This window comes from Microcaecilia unicolor, chromosome 14 (assembly GCF_901765095.1).
Source record: "Microcaecilia unicolor chromosome 14, aMicUni1.1, whole genome shotgun sequence".
In the NCBI taxonomy this organism is placed as follows: Eukaryota; Metazoa; Chordata; class Amphibia; order Gymnophiona; family Siphonopidae; genus Microcaecilia; species Microcaecilia unicolor.
This window is the reverse complement of record NC_044044.1, coordinates 4587068-4606260: the sequence shown is the minus strand read 5'-3', so window position 1 is coordinate 4606260 and position 19193 is coordinate 4587068. Positions and strand designations below refer to the sequence as shown.

Below are 19193 nucleotides of genomic sequence, written 5' to 3'. Positions count from 1 at the left end.
CAATGATACTCACACCACTTTATAACTGTAACAAACTGTAATAAATCACTGTAACTTTGCATAACTGTAAATTGTAAGCCACATTGAACCAAAACTTGGTTTTAGATAATAGTGGGATGCAAGAATGAATAAATGAAATAAATAAATAAATATAGGTGCCCCCTTCATTTAGGGGTAGTGGGTTTTGGGTGGGGTTTGGGGGGTTCAGCAGATAAGGGAGCAATGGTGAGATGTGCACCTGGGAGCATTTATATGAAGTCCACTGTAGTCCCCCCCCCTGGGTGCCCCATTGCTTTTCTGAGATGTCTGGGGGACCAGTCTACTAAGAATGAATTAAAATCACCGGAACAACAATATATTGTATCTCCTAATCCAAACATTCTCAATTCCATATATCAAACCAAATACAAATATAATAGATTATGGAGTATAAAAGCTGGTCATGAGATCTTTATTCGAAATCAATCGCAGGATGCTGAACAGAATAAATGCAGTCATATGCTTACTAACTATCTGAAAAGGAAAAGAATTAAAAAACAGATACCTATAATAAAACAAAAAAAATTCAGATATTTCTTATACTAAAACAAAAGATATGCTTGAAGCTTTTCACAAATTTTATACAGAACTCTATCAATCAGAAACCTCATATTCCCAATCTTAACTACAAATTTTCTAAATAATATCTCTTTCTCTTCCTGGTCCACAAAAGAAAGAGACTCACTCCATTCCCCTATAACTGATCAAGAAATCTTAATCTCTATTAACTAATTAAAGTTTAGGAAAGCACCTGAATCAGATGGTCTTCCTAGCGAATTTTAAAAAGTATTTAGTAAAGATTTGATCCCCAACCTTCTCAACATATTTGAACAACTAGAAAATGACTCTTCATTAAAAACACCCAATAGATTCTCTGAGGCAGTTATCACTATTATACCAAAACCTAATAAGGGTCCTACACAGGTCTCCAATTATCGGCCAATATCTCTTCTAAATGTAGATTACAAAATATTTGCAAAACTCCTATCTAACCATCTGCGTTTAATCAAGTTTAATCTGTTATTCATCCCAATCAAGTTGGGTTTATGCCAGGGAGATTAATCACCGACAATGCCCACTTGTTTCACCAGATTTCCTTGCTTGCTAAATCTTTAGATCAACCTGTTATAGCAATGGCTATTGATGATGAAAAAGTATTCAGTAGAGTAGAATGGAACTTCTTATTCTCTGTCCTTCATAAATTTGGAGCACCAGATTCTTTCATCAATAAAATTAAAATACTATACACTAATCCCTCTGCATGCATTATTGCAAATAATACACTTTCAAAGCAAATATGTTTGAAGAGAGGCACCAGATAAGGCTGCCTGCTGTTGCCTCTTCTATTTAATTTAGCTCTGGAACCCCTACTTATTTCCATCCACCATAATTCTACTATACATGGCATCTCCTTTAAAAATGAAGAAATCAAAGCAGTGGCCTATGCAGATGATGTTCCACTATTCTTCACAAATCCTATACAATCTATAGAAATTTTTTTAAAAACTGGTAGAAACTTATTCTTATTTTTCAGGCTACAAGATCAATAAACAAAAAACGGAGTTAATACCCCTTAATGTACATGCCACTCCAACCATTAGCTCACATTTTGATTTTGTTTGGTCATTTAGTGGCTTTCGTTACCTTGGATTGGATCTCTTACCAGATCTTGAATCTACTATGACATCTAATTCAAAGAAAATTCTTGCAATAATCAAAGAATTACTTCTTTCATGGAGCCCATTGCACCTTTCCTGATGGGGAAGATTGGAGTCTATAAAAATGGTAGTAATGCCAAAAATCAACTTTATTTTAAATATGATTCCAGTTTTTTTGCCCCGCACTGTTTATCAACAAATAGATAAACTTCTATCACAATTTTTGTGGGCTTCCAAACTCCCAAAAATTGCTTTGAAAACATTAAAAAATCCTAAATAACATGCTGGTGTTGCTTTTCCAGATTTCTGGACCTATCACAAAGCGTTCATAACACAACAAGCATGTTATTGGATTGCTACACATTCCAGTTATGAACCTATATGGTTGAAAATTGAAAAAGAACTATGGTCTCAATACTTACATCCACTACATATTCCTTTCTGTATACTGAAACACTTCTGATCCTGGCCAAATCGGTACTATTGAAAGCTGATTTTGGCCGGCTTCAACTGCTGTTTCGTCGCGGCGCTGGCCAACCTTCAAGGGGGCGTGTTGGTAAGGTAGCAAAGGCGGGATGGGGGCGGAGTAGTATGCAGGTCCCTGGAGCAGTTTTTAGTGGGTGCAGTGCACTTCAGGCAGGTGGAGCCAGGCCCATTCCCCCCCCCCCCCCACCTGTTCCACTTCTGATGGTTAATGTAGAGCCCTCCAACCCCCCCCCCCAAACCCACTGTACCCACATGTAGGTGCCCCCCTTCACCCCTTAGGGCTATGATAATGGTGTAGAGTTGTGGCAAGTGGGTTTGGGGGGGTCTCAGCACACAAGGTAAGGGTGCTATGCACCTGGAAGCTATTTTTTTTAAATTTGTTAAAGTGCCCCCTAGGGTGCCCGGTTGGTGTCCTGGCATGTGAGGGGAGCAGTGTACTACAAATGCTGGCTCCTCCCACGGCCAAATGCCTCGCATTTCACCAGGTTTGAGATGGCCGGGCCCGGTTTCCATTATGGCTGAAAAACGAAGCCGGCAATCTCATATAAACCCGGCGATCCTTCTCTAAACCCGGCGAGCAATTTGGCCGGCACCAAACGTATTTCGAAAATACGCTTGGCTCCGCCTGCTTATGGCACAGGCCCCGAAGATGGCCGGCCATCGATTTGGCTGGCGCCGTTCGATTATGCCCCTCCACATGTCCAATAAATACTTACTTAACAGCTTTGATATATGTTTCTGATATTTTCTAGACACTGAACTTGAAAAGTGATGACTTTCTTTATTTTCGCATCCAGCAATTCACCTGACAAATTGATTTTCTTTGTTCTGCTTGGTCTCATTGAATTCTTTATTTGAGTGTTTTGTTGCACACATTTTTTTGTACTTTGTACTTTTCAAAGTTAATAAAGATACTTGGACACACAAAAAAAGAAAGAATCTTTGGAGAATAACCTGTAAAAATGTTATGAACCAGACAGCATGCTTTAAAAGCAGTTCTAGCTGTAATGGGCAGCCAGTGTAGCTGAATCAACAAAGGTGTCACATGATCACACTTAGGTTTACCAAATATCAGTTTAGCTGAGGTATTATGGATCAACTGCAACTTTAACATGTATTTATTTATGTTATTTTAGCATGCTTGATATAGCACCCTGGCCTTGAAAAGGCATAACGAACTAGATTCTATTTATGATGCCTGAAAAATCAGAACTGAAAAAACTTCTGCCTAGGCGTATTCCTTAAACTGTGCCTAAATCTAGGTGCGGTTTACAGAACATGCCTAGGGGGCTTATAAAATATACCTAGCAACCATGACAGTGCCTAACTCTTGGCACGACCATTTACATCAAGTAAAACTTGATGTAAATACTGGCACCTATGTTAGGTGAAGAGCAGATACATTCTATAACCCTGTGCATAGGCAGGACAAAACGTTATGCAGAATAAATCTTAAATTTTGGTGGTAGAAATCATGTACTTCTACAGGTTATGTTGCAAGTTAACTCACATGAAATTAATATGCAGTGTACCTTGAATGTAAAGTAACTCACCTTCAGCTATTATTGAAAAGATATGAGCTAAATTACCCAAACTAATTAATGAATGAATAGGATTCCTCTGGTCACTGGAATCTGAGGATCTCTCCTGTCATGGATGCATGGGTAGACTCTTCATTTCATTGAGGAGTTATTATAAATGTTCCTGGGATACGTTCTCACAAAGCAAATATGTATTAATTTAAGTGCACATGCTCATTTTACTTATGACTTTGTTCATCATTTCAGGATCATTTGAAAAAAAGGATAGTGCATGCACTTCATGTTCAAATCAACCCATTCATGAGATGAAAAACTGAACAATAAAAAAATACTTACACATTGCACACAGATGTTACAGGTAATGATGTATAGTTGTAAGTCTTGAATTTGGCAATAGTAGACATCTGAAGTATCCCAGCAAAGATCAGATCGCCTTTCTTGTAGTAGTGCTGGGGTCCAAAGTTCTTTCTGACACAGCTAGATTTGGGCTTCTGGGTTTCAGTAAGTGCACTAGAAGCCATCCTCAAGATCCCACTCAGTCCCAGAATCAAGGGACACAGAATCATTTCTTCATTAAAAAAAGATTTCTATACTAGTCCCTATTTGTTCACTGTTTTGGATTTATCATTTTTCTGCCTCGTGAGAGGTGTAGATTGCCTGTAATGTGAGCTAAGAAATGGCGATGTTCTTAAAATAATGAATCTGTTGTTGGATCCTGCAACTTCTGCAATTCAGAGACAGATTTTTCAGGCAGCTACTATAAGTAGCCCTGACTCTGGTCTCATCTGTACTCTAATTACAGGGTTGACACAAATAATATAGGCAGAAGAAAACAATATATTCATTTAGATTGTACATGACCTAGAGATATTTGGATAACTAATTGCAGTAAATCCTTCAGAGAATAATTCTGACTCTCTAAACATGTTTTTGCTCTAAAAAAAAGTTTGTTTTGAATCTTTCAGGATTATGTGTGAGGGAGCATGCTTGATAGGTGAGACACTGATTGGGGTGAACACATCTAATGTCACAGGGATATTAGGGGTCCTTTTACTAAGGTGCACTGAAAAATGGCTTGCAGTAGTGTAGGCGCGGGTTTTGGACAGCGCTGATCCATTTTTCAGTGCGCCTGTAAAAAAAGGCTTTTTTTAAAAATTTTGCCAAAAATGGATGTGTGGAAAAATCAAAATTGCCGCGCATCCATTTTGGGTCTGAGACCTTACTGCCACTCATTGACCTAGCGGTCAAGACTCACACGGTAACCGGGCTGTAATGACCTATGTGCGTCAAATGCCACTCAGCGCATGTCTGGGAAGTATCAGACACATGTCAAAAATGAAATTACCACAAAAGCCACACAGTAGCCATGTGGTAACTCCATTTTGACTCAAGTTGGGCGCGCATAGACACTTACACGGCTTAATAAAAGGGCTCCTTAGTGATTTAGGTATGAATGTTTGAACTGAGGTTCACCTTTCCAAATCTGAGTTCAGTGTGAGTTACAAGTTCAGGTACAGAAGTTATTTTCCTGACCAAGGGCAATTCTATAACTGAGCATCTGCAGTAACATTTTCAGAATACTGGCACGTCAGCATATTGTAAGTGGCAGCAAAATATCTGACAGCTATTCCGTATAGGTACGTGCAAGTGCCATAGAATGTAACTTTAAAAGGCATATTGGACTGAGTATTTGTGGGCCATGGATGAGGCTCCCAGTAACACAATTAACTTACAGAATACTATAAATTACTGTGCCTTGGTCAAATTTATGCCCCTGCTGTTATGCTGGTGTATCTATGGCCACGTATAAGTGAGACCCACAGATACCAGGTTATGCTAATATTCTATAACAGAATTGGGGTGCTGAGTTGCCATTAGAGAATAGGTTCTCACCTCATCCAATTATGGAATTACCTCTTTACCCTGGGATTCTATGTATGGCATGTGGAGGCGCGTGCGTAGATTAGTGTATGTGTCTGATCTAAGCACACCTCAACTGGTTAACACGCCACTTAGTCTTGATAATTGGCCGATAATGACCAATTATCAACACTAAGAGGACAAAATTGGAATTTACACACATGTTTTGCTAGGCGTATGCTGTAAAGCGGCATGCATAAATTCCATTGCGTGCTGCCAAAAAGAGGTCACGGTCATGGGCGGACTGAGGGTGTGCCAAGCCTATCAATCAACTCTATGTGCACTGTTACTGAATTTGTGCCATTGTGTGTAGATTAAGGCACGTGCATTTACATCAGCTTTTTCCTGGAATAATGGACGCACCAAAATTTGGGTGTGTCCACCTACTGCTACTACTACTACTTCTTATCATTTCTATAGCGCTACTAGACGTACGCAGCGCTGTACACTTGAACATGAAGAGACAGTCCCTGCTCGACAGAGCTTACAATCTAATTAGGACAGACAAACATGACAAACAAGAGATAAGGGAATATTAAAGTGAGGATGCAGTGAGGTGAAGTAAAATTTCAGTGCTTTCAAGGATATAATAAGCTGTGATAACCTTTAGCGCAGTTTACAGCATCAGAAATATTTCTGTACATAGTTCATTAGCATGCTTTCCTATGCTAATTAGGCTAAAATTGGTGCAGCACTTTATTTTTGGTGTAATGCTAACAGCTTTAAACTGGAAGTAAACTGCTACACTAAGATTAGTACAGTTTATATTGCATTAGGCCCTAGGTGTATTAGGGCAGAGGGATATAACATAGGGGAAAAAGTCCTAGATAGTAGTGAAAGAAAGCATTCAGCACCACAACCCAAACCTGATTCTGATTGAACTGAAAAGCCAAAAGGAGCAAGAGGAATCTGCTAGAACAGAAACAAGCCTTTATAGAGTAAGAAGGTGTGGGACTGGTTCTACAATGCTGCAATATTAAATTCTGTGAAAAGGATGCTATTTTGATTTCTGTTTTTAGTTTGATTTCATATATGATTTGTAATATGCTTGTTGTTTGCTATCAATCTATATAAATGAGACGTGACCGACTCACCCACAAATGCGCAGTAGAGTCTGAACATTGAGACGGCAAAACTCCAAGCCCCCCTCCACTAGCTCCAGAACCAGAAAGGAGGAGGAGGAGTCAGAGGCGGGGCGAGGGGCAGAGAGTACACAACACAGCCAGAATGTACGTGGAGAGAAGGACGGGGCGTGGGAATCTAAGGGGGCATGGGAATCTAAGGGGGCATGGGAATCCGAGGGGGAAGGAGGAACAATTGAAGGCCCCCCTCCACTACGTTGCTGCTGCGGCACTGCCACTCCCACCCCCCCCCCCCCCTCCTTGCCGGGCCCCCTGCACTGACATGACAGCGCCTCTCACCTCTGTGTGAAAGTGCTGCAGGCAGCAGAAGATCGATCTTCTGCTGCCTGCAGCGCTTTCACACAGAGGTGAGAGGTGCTGTCATGTCAGTGCAGGGGGCCCGGCACTGAGGGGGGAGGGAGTGGCGGTGAGCAGGGTATCTGGACATGGGGGGAGGGCAGGGGAGAGAGCAGGGGAGAGAGCAGGGTTGGTGGACGGGAGGGTTGCTGGACATGGGGGGAGGGCAGGGGAGAGATCAGGGTTGGTGGACGGGGGGGGGGGAGGCCAGGGGAGAGAGCAGAGTTGGTGGAGGAGGGAGGCCATAGGAAAACTCCCTCCTTAAAGTGCCCTCTGTTCCCACCCCCCCTCACTCTCTCCTCAATCACTGGCTGACTACTTCTGCGACAAGGTGCAGAAGATCAACCTCGAATTCACTACCAAGCCGCCTCCTCCTCTTCACTCTTTAACCCACTCCCTCAACCAACCAACCCAGGCCTCCTTCTCCTCTTTCCCTGACATCACCGAAGAGGAAACTGCCCACCTTCTTTCCTCCTCGAAATGCACCACCTGTTCCTCTGATCCCATCCCCACCAATCTACTTAATACCATTTCTCCTACTGTCACCCCCTCCATTTGTCACATCCTCAACCTCTCTCTCTCCACTGCAACTGTCCCTGACACCTTCAAGCACGCTGTAGTCACACCACTTCTCAAAAAAACCATCACTTGACCCTACCTGTCCCTCCAACTACCACCCCATCTCCCTCCTACTCTTCCTCTCCAAGATACTTGAACGCGCTGTCCACAGCTGCTGCCTTGATTTTCTCTCCTCTCATGCCATCCTCGATCTTCTTCAATCCAGTTTTCACCCACTACATTCGACAGAAACGGCACTTTCTAAAGTCTGTAATGATCTGCTCCTTGCCAAATCTAAAGGTCACTACTCCATCCTCATCTTCCTTGACCTATCCGCCGCTTTTGACACTGTCAACCATAATTTACTTCTTGACACACTGTCCTCATTCAGGTTCCAGGGCTCTGTCCTCTCCTGGTTCTCCTCTTATCTCTCCCAATGCACCTTCAGAGTATATTCTCATGGATCTTCCTCCACCCCCATCCCGCTCTCTGTTGGTGTTCCTCAAGGATCTGTCCTTGGACCCCTTCTTTTCTTAATCTATACCTCTTCCCTGGGCTCGCTGATCTCATCTCATGGTTTCCAATACCATCTTTATGCTGACGATACCCAGCTTTATCTCTCCACACCAGACATTACGGGGGAAACCCAGGCCAAAGTATCGGCCTGCTTGTCCGACATTGCTGCCTGGATGTCCAACCGTCACCTGAAACTGAACATGGCTAAGACTGAGCTCATTGTCTTCCCACCCAAACCCTCTTCTCCTCTCCCTCCACTTTCTATCTCAGTTGATAACACTCTCATCCTCCCCGTTTCATCAGCCCGTAACCGCAGAGTCGTCCCTGCCCATTTTCAAATCATTGCTCAAAGCCCACCTCTTCGCTATAGCTTTTGGCACATAACCAATTACCTCTATACTGCCCCATTTGCCTTTAGATAACTTGTCCTTTAGATTGTAAGCTCCTTTGAGCAGGGACTGTCCTTCTGTGTTTAAAATTGTACAGCGCTGCGTAACCCTGGTATATATATAGGATATTTTTGGAAGCTCTGACTTACCCCACATCCAAAATAGTTCTGCTCTTTTGAACAGCAAGTGCTAGGCTCTTCCCTCCTGCTGTTATTCTGTTGCATCCAATTCTGCAAAGCGTATTCTATAGCTTACATATAGCCAAGCGTATTCTATATACCGTGACTGAATCTAGCTGCATCCTATAGAATATGCCTAGGTGCCTCTATCAGATGTGCCTAGCTTCTAGATGCCATATATCGAGTCCTTAATACCTGCATAATAGTGGTGAAAAGGCAGTATCTGGAAAGAAGTGTATAATAATGCCTGTCGTTTTTAGGTTTTTTTAATATCTGACCATATAATCTTTTTCCTCTTTGGCTTTTTATTTTGTGAACCACTGGGGTGCATTTTATCAATGCAATTTGTTTTATATCAAATTTTATAAATAAATAAGATTCTGGATCTAGTGGCTCTGATGTAAGAGGATGACTTGGATTTAATTGCATAGAGATGTGGTTCACAAAGAAGTGTGACTAGAATACTCCTAGACCATGCTATAATCTATTTAAACACACACACACACACACACACACACACACACACACTCTGTAGAGTACACACCTATGGCAAACAGGTGCTGGAAGCAGGGGCGTAGCAACGGGTGGGCCTGGGTGGGCCTAGGCCCACCCAGTTTGGGTTCAGGCCCACCAAGCAGTGGAGCAGCGCTTCACAATTCATTAGAACGGCAGCGGAGGGAGCAGGCTGAGCTCCGATCCTGCATCTGCCAGCCTCTCTCTCACGGCAGCGCTTCCCAGATGCTGCCTACCTACCGCCACCACGATCCTGCATCTACCCTCTGTCTCAGCAGCAGCATACCAGCGGTAGCGAATCATGCTGCCTCCTGCTTTGTTCTAACCCGGAAGCGTCTCCTCTGCCGCGTCCCACCCCCATTATTACAACTTCCTGCTTCTGCTGGTGCAGGATGCATGCGTGCGGCAGAGGAGACGCTTCCGGGTTAGAACGAAGCAGGAGGCAGCATGAATCGCTACCGCTGGTCCGCTGCTGCTGAGACAGAGGGAGATCGGAAATAAGCAAATGTGTTAGCAGATAGTATATATAAGAGAAACATCAAAGCATTACTTTGACAGTCTGACAGAGTGGGAGGGTGGGGGTATGCATGGGGACATCAAAGCATTTCATTGATATTCTAGCAGGATGGGTGTTGGTAGGTGAGAGGAGGGTAATAAACAGAGAAATAAACAGAGAAATACAGCTTTATGGTTTATAATGGGTTAGAAAACCCAGATCCTTATTAAGTCCTGTTTGTTGGGTGTCAAAATATTCAATCATTCTTATTTCAAAGGTCTTACGTTCTTGCTTATTTCTGATCTGACGAAGAAGGGCAACCTTCGAAAGCTAATCAAGAAATGTATTAAGTTATGTCCAATAAAAAAGGTATCATCTTATTTTCTTTTCCTTGTTTTATTTTGTTTGATTTCTATTGATAACCTTTAAGAGTGGACTAACACGGCTACCACACCTCTCTACCAAAATGCACAGGGAGACCCCCAATGGATTTCTAGTCCATTGCCTTAACCACTCGTCCATGACTACCACTTGATTGAAGCCGCTCTCTGCAGGTGCTCGTGGTCATGACCCTCTCAAAGCTTCTCGTCCGCGCCTGTGGAGAAAACGGTCATGCCTATGCCCAAAGCCTGCTACTTCTTATTAACAGCTTTCTTCTCCCTCATCATCTCCTGACTCTATGTTTCTTCACGTCTTCAAATCTGTAAGAATGATTCTGAGCACAGGGCCCTGGAGTGGTTGCTTTCAAAGAAGCAGGAATGCGTTGTCCTTGTGGCAAATAACCACTCTTCTGTTCATTGCACCAGGTCTTGGAATGTCAACACGTCTACCATTATAGTCTTAAAGAGACATTCCCCAGAAGTGTACTCTACCCCCGCGCTCAACTTTTTTCTTTCACAGCCCTCTCTATGTAGACCAAACATTTTTTTCACTGCATTTACTTTCGGCAAGTAAGAAAAGATAGATTTAATCACCCTGTGATCTCGGACAGGCTAGTCTATTCTTTGTGCGGAGCTAAACATAAAGCAGGCGGAGTAAAATCAAACAATATCAATCAGCCTTCTTGTATGGATACTGTCTGGAAATGGTAAGATCTGGCAGGAAAATAAAAGACAAGGAAGAGAAGGGATACCGATGGTAAAAAAAAGAAAGATAACAGACAATTTATGGCGCCTCCTCCTGTGCAAGCACTCATGCATATTGACATTTTGGAAGGATGAAGACTTTAAAGGTTCAACTTACAGAATTTCTTTCCCGTATACCGTGTTTTCTGATATCAGCAGGTCCCACGGCCATGCAAGGAGATGGGGCAACAGAACCTGCGCTTATCTGTTTTGGCAGCGGTTTCTCTTCTGGCAGCGATCCATCTTATTTGTTTTTAAGGCAGTGTCCTGGGCTGCACCTTCCACGGGTCTGCATTCGTCGATGCCGTTCAAGGTGACTGACGGCCTAAGAGCGTGTTTCTGTTCCCGCTGTGTACCTTCTACGACCCTCTGCTTTCAAAATGTACAGTACTGGCTTACAGCGATTCTTGCAGATTACCTCTTGGGCAGCGAGGAGATTTTGTGTTCACGCATGCAATTTTTCAAGACCATTATGAGGCCAGACTCTGTGCCATTGACGCTGGATTGCTGCGGCTCCTTAGGTTGCGAGATGTTTACCTAAAGAATCTAGTTCGAGTTCCTGTGCACTGAGGTGTGCTCTATTAGTCGCCAGTGCTTTCTGAAAAGGTTTTTGCAGTCGAAAAAGCACTAGCGATATGATCTGAAAAGCTTTTTCCCACAGGAACTTGCTTCAGATTTGGTTGGTGGCAGCCTACCATGGGGCATGACTTGTTGAGATGTTCCATTTGGCTTGGTCTGATCTCATTAGAAAATAGCTTGAAATCCTTTTGTGCTTTGCTGGACTGCAGCTTCAGTGTTTACAGATTTGTGAAGGGAGTTAGCCACATGAACTATAAGACTTCCCTCTGAAAGGGGGTATAAAAATCAAAACTCTACTAGTAAGACAACCTTGCTGCCCCGTAGTCAGCAGGATTTGAACCTGCGCGGGGAGACCCCAATGGATTTCAAGTCCATCGCCTTAACCACTCGGCCATGACTACCACCTGGCTGTGACTGTACTCTCCAGGAACTTGTGGTTATGATCCAGTAAAGGCTTCTCCTTTGCGCATGGGGAAAACTGTCCTGCCTATGCCCACAGCCTGCTACTTCTCATTAAAGCTTTCTCCCTCATTATCTTCTTACTCTGTGTTTCATCCTGTCTTACCGTCTCTGAGGTTGATTCTGAACACATGGCCCTACAGGGTTTGCTTTCAGTAGAAGCGGAAATGAATTACCTTTGTTGCAAATAACCACTCTTGTATTTATTGCACCAGGACTTGGAAAGTCCACACGTCTACCATTATAGACTTATGGAGACGTTCCCAAGAAGAGTACTCTACCCCTGCTCTCACCTTATTTCTTTCAACGCCCTCTATATGCATACCAAAGATGTTTCAATACATTTACTTTAGGGAAGAAAAAAAGGGTAGATTTCATCAGCTGTCAAAGCCATGTGATCTTAGACAGGAGGAATAATATCAAGCAATACCAATCAGACTTCTTTTCTGGCTAACGGTCTGGAAATGACAAGAACTGGCAGGAAAAGACGAGAAAGAGAAGGGCTAGCGATGGTAAAAAAGAAAGGGAAACAACAGCTAATGGAGCCTCCACTTGCCTCTCCTATGCAAGCATTCACTCACGTATACAGGCCCTTTGGAAGTGTGAAGACTTTACAGAATTTCTTTCCATTATACCGTGTTCTCTGATATCCGCAGGTCCCACGGCCCGCGGCGGGAAGGGGTAATATCTCTTTCCTGGTCTTTCTTATAGAATCTGCGTGTTTCTCCAGTGGTTTCTTTCCTGGCAGTGATCCATCTCATTTGTTTATAAGGTGGAGGAGTGGCCTAGTGGTTAGGGTGGTGTACTCTGGTCCTGGGGAACTGAGGAACTGAGTTTGATTTCCAGTTCAGGCACAGGCAGCTCCTTGTGACTCTGGGCAAGTCACTTAACCCTCCATTGCCCCAGGTACAAATAAGTACCTGTATATGTAAGCCGCAATGAGCCTGCCATAAGTGGGAAAGCGCGGGGTACAAATGTAACTAAAATAAGGCAGTGTTCTGGGCTGCACCTTCCACACGTTTGCATGCGTCGAAGCTGTTCAAAGTGGCTGGCTGCCTAAGAGCGCGGCTGTGTTTCCCATGTTTAACCTCTATGACCTGCTGCTCCTTCTGCTTTCAAAACTTACAGCCTTGGCATACAGGTGCTGTTGCGGATTACCTCGTGGGCAGCGAGGAGATTTTGTGTTCACGCATCCAAGTTTTCAAGACCATTAAAGGCCAGTCTCCCTGCCATTGACTCTGGATTGCTGCAGCTCCTTAGCTTGCGAGATGTTTACCTACACAATCTAGTTCGAGTTCCTGTCAGGGGTGTAGCCACAGGTGGGCCTGGGTGGGCCTAGGCCCACCCAGTTTGGGTTCAGGCCCACCCAGCAGTGGAGCAGCGCTTCACAAATTCATTAGAATGGCAGCGGAGGGAGCAGGTTGAGCTCCGATCCTGCATCTGCCACCCTCTCTCTCACAGCAGCACTTCCCAGATGCTGCCTACCTACCGCCACCACGATCCTGCATCTACCCTCTGTCTCAGCAGCAGCAGACCAGCGGTAGCGAATCATGCTGCCTCCTGCTTCGTTCTAACCCGGAAGCATCTCCTCTGCCGTGTCTCGCCCCCATTATTACAACTTCCTGCTTCTGCTGGGGCAGGACACAGGCGTGCGGCAAAGGAGACACTTCTTGCTTAGAACGAAGCAGGAGACAGCATGAATCGCTACCGCTGGTCCGCTGCTGCTGAGACAGAGGGAGGTAGATGCAGGATCGTGTCGGCGGTAGGTAGTCAGCGTCTGGGAAGCGCTGCCATGAGAGAGAGGGAGGCAGATGCAGGATCGGAGCTCAGCCTGCTTCCTCCAATACCGGGGCTGTTAAGGGTGGTGCCCCATTGAAGAGAGGGAGAGTTGGGGCCTGGGGGGAGGTCTCCTTTCAAAAGATAGATGCTGCATGGGGGGAGGCATGAGGTGGAGAGGGGCAAGAGACAGACAATTGTGGGACATAGGGTAGAGAGGGGTAAGAAAGGAAAAAATCTTGCATGGGAAGGGGAGAGGGACAAGAGAGGGAGAAATGTTGGACATAGGGATAGTGGGGAGGGAGAGATGTTAAATGTTGGACAGGGGGTGGTGAGGATGGGAAGATAGATGGTGAAAAATTGTACATGATGGTGGATGGCAGGAAGAGATGTTGTAGGGGGAAGTGAGAGATGTTGGATGGGGCACAATGGAGGGGGAGAGGCAGAAGTGTTGGACCCATAGCACAAGAGAGGGAGAAATGGTATAAAGTGGGAGAGGGAGATATATTGGACCTGGGGGTGAATGAGAGGGAGAGAGAAACACAGGAGGTGGAGACGGGAGAAAAGAGGAGATGTTTGATTCAGGAGCAGAAGGGTGATGGAGAGATGCCGGACAGTGGGAGTGAGGGAAGAGAGAAAGAGAAATGTTAGAACATGGGGGAGAGGGCAGGAGGGAAGAGAGAAGGGGCAGAGAGATGTAAGGCTACAAGACTGGGGTGGGGAGAAAGAGGGAGCAGATGCTGGGCTAGAAGGGTGGAGGGAAGGAAGATGGTGGAACCATGTGGGAGAGGCCAGGAGGGAAAGGAAGAGGGTGGCAAGGAAATAAATAAATAAATAAATAAATAAATAAATAAATAAATAAATAAATAAATAAAAAGATAGTGATTACAGAGGATAGAAATATGGTAATGAAAGGGAATGGAGGGCTGAGAAAGGAGTGAGATGGGGAAATGGAAAAGCTAGTGGGTGAGAGAAAAAGATGAAAATCTGACAGGTAGCTGTAAACTAAAAAGGAGGAGAACAGTGAGAGGGTGAAATTTGAGTTGACAGCAAGGCAGAAAGAAGAAAAAAAGAGAGGAAAGAGCTAAAAATAAGAACAGTCAATATGTCAGAAGCAGGTGTAGTGAAGGTAAAAGAAGACAAATGGACAGCAGCCGCTTGAAAGAGAATTAGAAGACGACTGACAGGAAAGCAGAAAAGAAACTGCAACCAACATGATGGAAAAATACAATGTCCAGACCACAAAGGTAGAAAAAAAGCAATGTATTTTGAATGTTTTAAATGGAATATGTTGGCTTTGGGAAATCTACATAGCAAATGTGTTTGTATCGTGTTCAGGAGAAAGGAAATGCATTTCTATTTTTATTTCTCCAGTGTTGAAGTACGTGCTAAGTTTAACTTTTTGGGGTTCTGAGTTCAATTTTTGTCTAAATATTTTTATTTCTGATATGTGATCCCTTGTTCTGTATTTGGTGAGGGTCTGTTGGTGTGACAGTAATGGCAGGTTGGGAAATCGGAGGGAAAGCAGGGAGGAGAGGGGATCAGGGAGGGGGCCCTAGCATGTCTAACACAGGTTCTGACCCTTGCTGTATAGCTGGTAGGGATCCCAAGCCTCCCCAGCTGAGGACTTCCTCAAAAGATGGCCAGAACTTCCTTCTACTAAGCTCTGCAGTCGGTGACAGCATGCTTGAGTCACCGACAGCTAAGCATGCATAGGGTGCTGGCAAAAGTGGCTTACAGATGTTGCTGCTGCCTGCCAAGTTTGGTAAAAGCTGACAGAGCTTGAGAATCCTTATTAGCTAATATAGTTATATTTTGCGGTAGGGCAGGGCAGAGAAAATATTGTGCCCACCCACTTTGGGTTCAGGCCCATCTAAAATTGGCTGTCTGGCTACGCCACTGGCTGGAAGGAGACCTGCTGTAACTTGTGGCTGCTGAATAATGCAGAGGGGAGAGGGGCCCCCTTCAGGAGGGTCCCAGGCTGAAAGGCCTAGCAGACTTGGAGCTCAGAAACACCATGAAGGGGACGTTTCCTCCACTCGAGCCCCAAGAATTAAACAAGGAGAACCAGGAGAGCCGAGGCCTGTGGATGGAGGAAAGACCAGAGCCCAGCAGTGCTTGCTGAGGAGCCAGCTCACCCTGACTATAAGTCCTGGCCAAACATTTCTAAGCTGGGTGAAGAACAGGGGGCAGGAAGTCAGGTCCAGGGTGTCACGTTTGTGGCCGTGACCACCCTCATACTTACCCTGTTTCTGGGAGTCAGTGGCTGTGCTGGCTTCTGCTTGTCTCTGTGTCTGTCTCTGTCTTAGTTTCTCTCTGGCTCTGTGTGCTGATTGCCCTACTGAACCTCACCTGTGTGGGCTATGCCTCTTCCAAGATGGCTGCCGCCTCTTCCTCCTTGCCAGTTTCCAAGATGGCTCCCGCTGTTCCTTCCTATGGAATGACTGCTTTGTGTGTCAAGCCTCTGTTTGGTTGCAAGGTGATTGCTGCAGCTGTGGCTCTGGTCTTGATGGGCTTTATTAGTCACCTGAAGACTACAGTCCTGGCCTTAGCATTGCCATTCCCCCCGCAGTGCTTTAGGTCCCGAGGTTAGTGTGCTGTTAGCACCGTTTGCTTTCCTTGTCTTTTGCTCTGTGGGTTTTCAGCCCTTCTGTGTTTATTGTTCTGTGGGCTTCCTACCCTTCTGTGTTATTTGCTCTGTGGGTTCCCTGCCCTTCTGTGTTTATTGCGCTGTGGGTGTTCAGCCCTTCTGTGGTTTATCGCTTTGTGGGTTTCCAGCCCTTCTGTGTTTATTGCGCTGTGGGTTTTCAGCCCTTCTGTGTTTATCGCTTGTGGGTTTCCAGCCCTTCTGTGTTTATTGCGCTGTGGGTTTTCAGCCCTTCTGTGTTTATCGCTTGTGGGTTTCCAGCCCTTCTGTGTTTATTGCTCTGTAGGTTCCCTGCCCTTCTGTGTTCTTGCTCTGTGGGTTTCCAGCCCTTCTGTGACCATTGCTTTGAACCTACCTACTGCCAGAACCCGGACATTCCCTGCCTGTCTGCCTTGCCATCGCCTAGGGGCCAGGGGGCACTCCTGGACCTTCATTCCTGCGGTTCCTGTAAGTCCTACCGGCTGCCAGAACCTGAGGGCTCAACCCGAGGAGGAAGGCAGTCAAGTGTAGGTGAAGCCTAGGTCCAGTCCGGGTTCCAGTCCAGTGTGTTCCGGTCCGGGGTGTGTTCCAGTCTGGTGTGCTCCAGTCCAGTGTGTTCCGGTCCGGTGTGTGTTCCAGTCCGGGGGATTGTAGTCCAGTGTTCCAGTCCTGTGTCCTCCAGTCCGGGGGATTCCAGTCCAGGTGTTCCGGTTCGCTGGGCAGTGCCTGCAGTCCCTGCCGTTGTGCTTACCCAGTGTTGGTTGGTGGGTTTTGCCTGCTGCTGTCGCTCCTCGTCAGCAGCCCAAGGGCTCACGTTTGCTCCAGAGCCCAGTCCCGCGGGCTCAGAACCTGACAGAACCTGACACAGGGCCCTGGTTCAAGAGCACGGTTCTCTAAATCCAGTATCAGAGGTGGAGGAAGATAGCAACAGAGAATCCGAGGAGGACATTAGTGAGGAAGAAGAGGAGAATGAGTATAGGCCTGGGGCCTGGCAGAAGGAAGAGGCCCAACAAATGACTCCTGAAGAGGTCAATAGATTTGTGAAGAGAATCCAGTAGAAGGTGAAATAGAAGTACTGAGGAAGCGGGTGAAGCTAGCAAAAACTATGTGTAACCTGGCTTCTACTGGACCATGAGACAAGTGTGTTAAGGGAGCTGAAGCACTCCAGAAGTTCTAGCCCCCTTCATCCACATGCCTCGCATTAGGGCCCCCCTTTTCAGCCCCAGACCCATTTTCCCACCAGCCCCAGGCATGGCCCCTTCTCAGACCCCAGTTCCAGCCCCCTTCTCCCAACTGAGAACCCCTCTCCCACCCCCTTCTCGCATCTGGGCACCCCATCCCCTTCCGCCATTCCCGACCTGCCTCGCCTCGCCTACCAGCTCCGTCGAGACGATAGCCCTCTTCTCCTGCCACCACCCTGACTTTTAAAAAAATCAGTGAAGTGGTGTGGCAGGCAGCGCCTCGCGTCTGCCCTGCTTGTAAAAGAAGTAGATCTCCTCGTCGTCGTCGGGCCTCACTGTGTCCTGCCCTCGCGGAAATAGGAAGTTACCTCAGAGGAGGGCGGGACACAGTGAGGCCCGACGACGACAAGGAGATCTACTTCTTTTACAAGCAGGGCAGACGCGAGGCGCTGCCTGCCACACCACTTCACTGATTTTTTTTAAAGGTAGCGTGGGAGCAGCGGGAGTGGAGCACGCCCCCATCCGCTGACATCCGGGGCGGACCGCCCCCACCACCTCGCCCTTGCTACGCCACTGGGTAGCTGCAACCTCAGACCTTGATCTGGGACAGAGGTGTTATGACTTACTAGTTGCCTATTAGCCACATGGAAACTGATATTGTACACAACATTTGCATTATTAAATAAATACATTTACAAATGAGTACAGGTGCCCTGTTTATAATACTTACGTTGAGCCCTGAGACACCGTCTCACTTCCCTGATCATGTCAGGGCTCTGCCTCTTGATGTGGCGGAACCTCCGCCAGAGGGACTCGAGGTCCCTCCAAATGCCAAATTTTCTGCAAGATATAAGTTTGTACACCAGGAGTCAGGGGATGGCCCTTCTTGCCTTCAGCACACAAATTCAATTGAAAATCAAATAGGAGAGACTCACAACACTGATTCGGGGGGGGGGGGGGGGCATTACATTGGTACAGATTATGTTATTGAGGTGGACATGAGGACAGGGAGTACCGTTTGTGTGCAGTATTGTAGGGACGTGGAAATGTTTTTGCTTTCTAGTACATAGATTCTATTAATGAATGTGCATGTGCACATATCACTGATTACCCTTGAATACAAACTGCAGTTTGTGCTTACATTGCTGAGGGAGCTCTTATATGTGTAGCTACAGGAGGGGACCCTGATAGCCCAGGAGGGGGGTGATCAAACATTTACCTCTCCAACCTGTCCCTTATCTCACCCCAGGCTTGGATGGAGAGAGTCCTGGGTAGCAGGTGGTGGTGGTGGCAAAACAGAATTCTCCTGTGCTTTACGCACAGGTGCACTAGGCAGATTCTCCTGCTCACTAAAATGTGGTTCTCTCCGGAGTGCCATGTTTCTCACTTATGAATAACCGTTGGAAAGCATGCATTGCCTTATATGGACGCCTATGCACAGCTCCATATATGGATGACCATCCCATATATGGATAGGTCAGTACGTGGACGTCTTGGCATCTATAATGACTCCATACATGGATGGCTATGATGCATGGACATTCATGGACTGTTGTCACGCGTGCGGGGCCTACATGCAGAGTTTTCCTTATATGGATCAATATCAAGTGTGCGAACTTCATATATACACAATAAAATATGTATGTTCCTTATATTTCCCATAGCTGCATGTTCC

General features: G+C 45.7%; 1 non-coding gene across 1 annotated transcript; it reads right to left on the bottom strand.

The window, feature by feature from the left end:
• Positions 1 to 11795: 11795 nt before the first annotated feature.
• Positions 11796 to 11877, bottom strand: TRNAS-UGA. The gene has a single exon. It is a non-coding gene; the product is annotated as a tRNA-Ser (tRNA).
• Positions 11878 to 19193: the final 7316 nt, after the last annotated feature.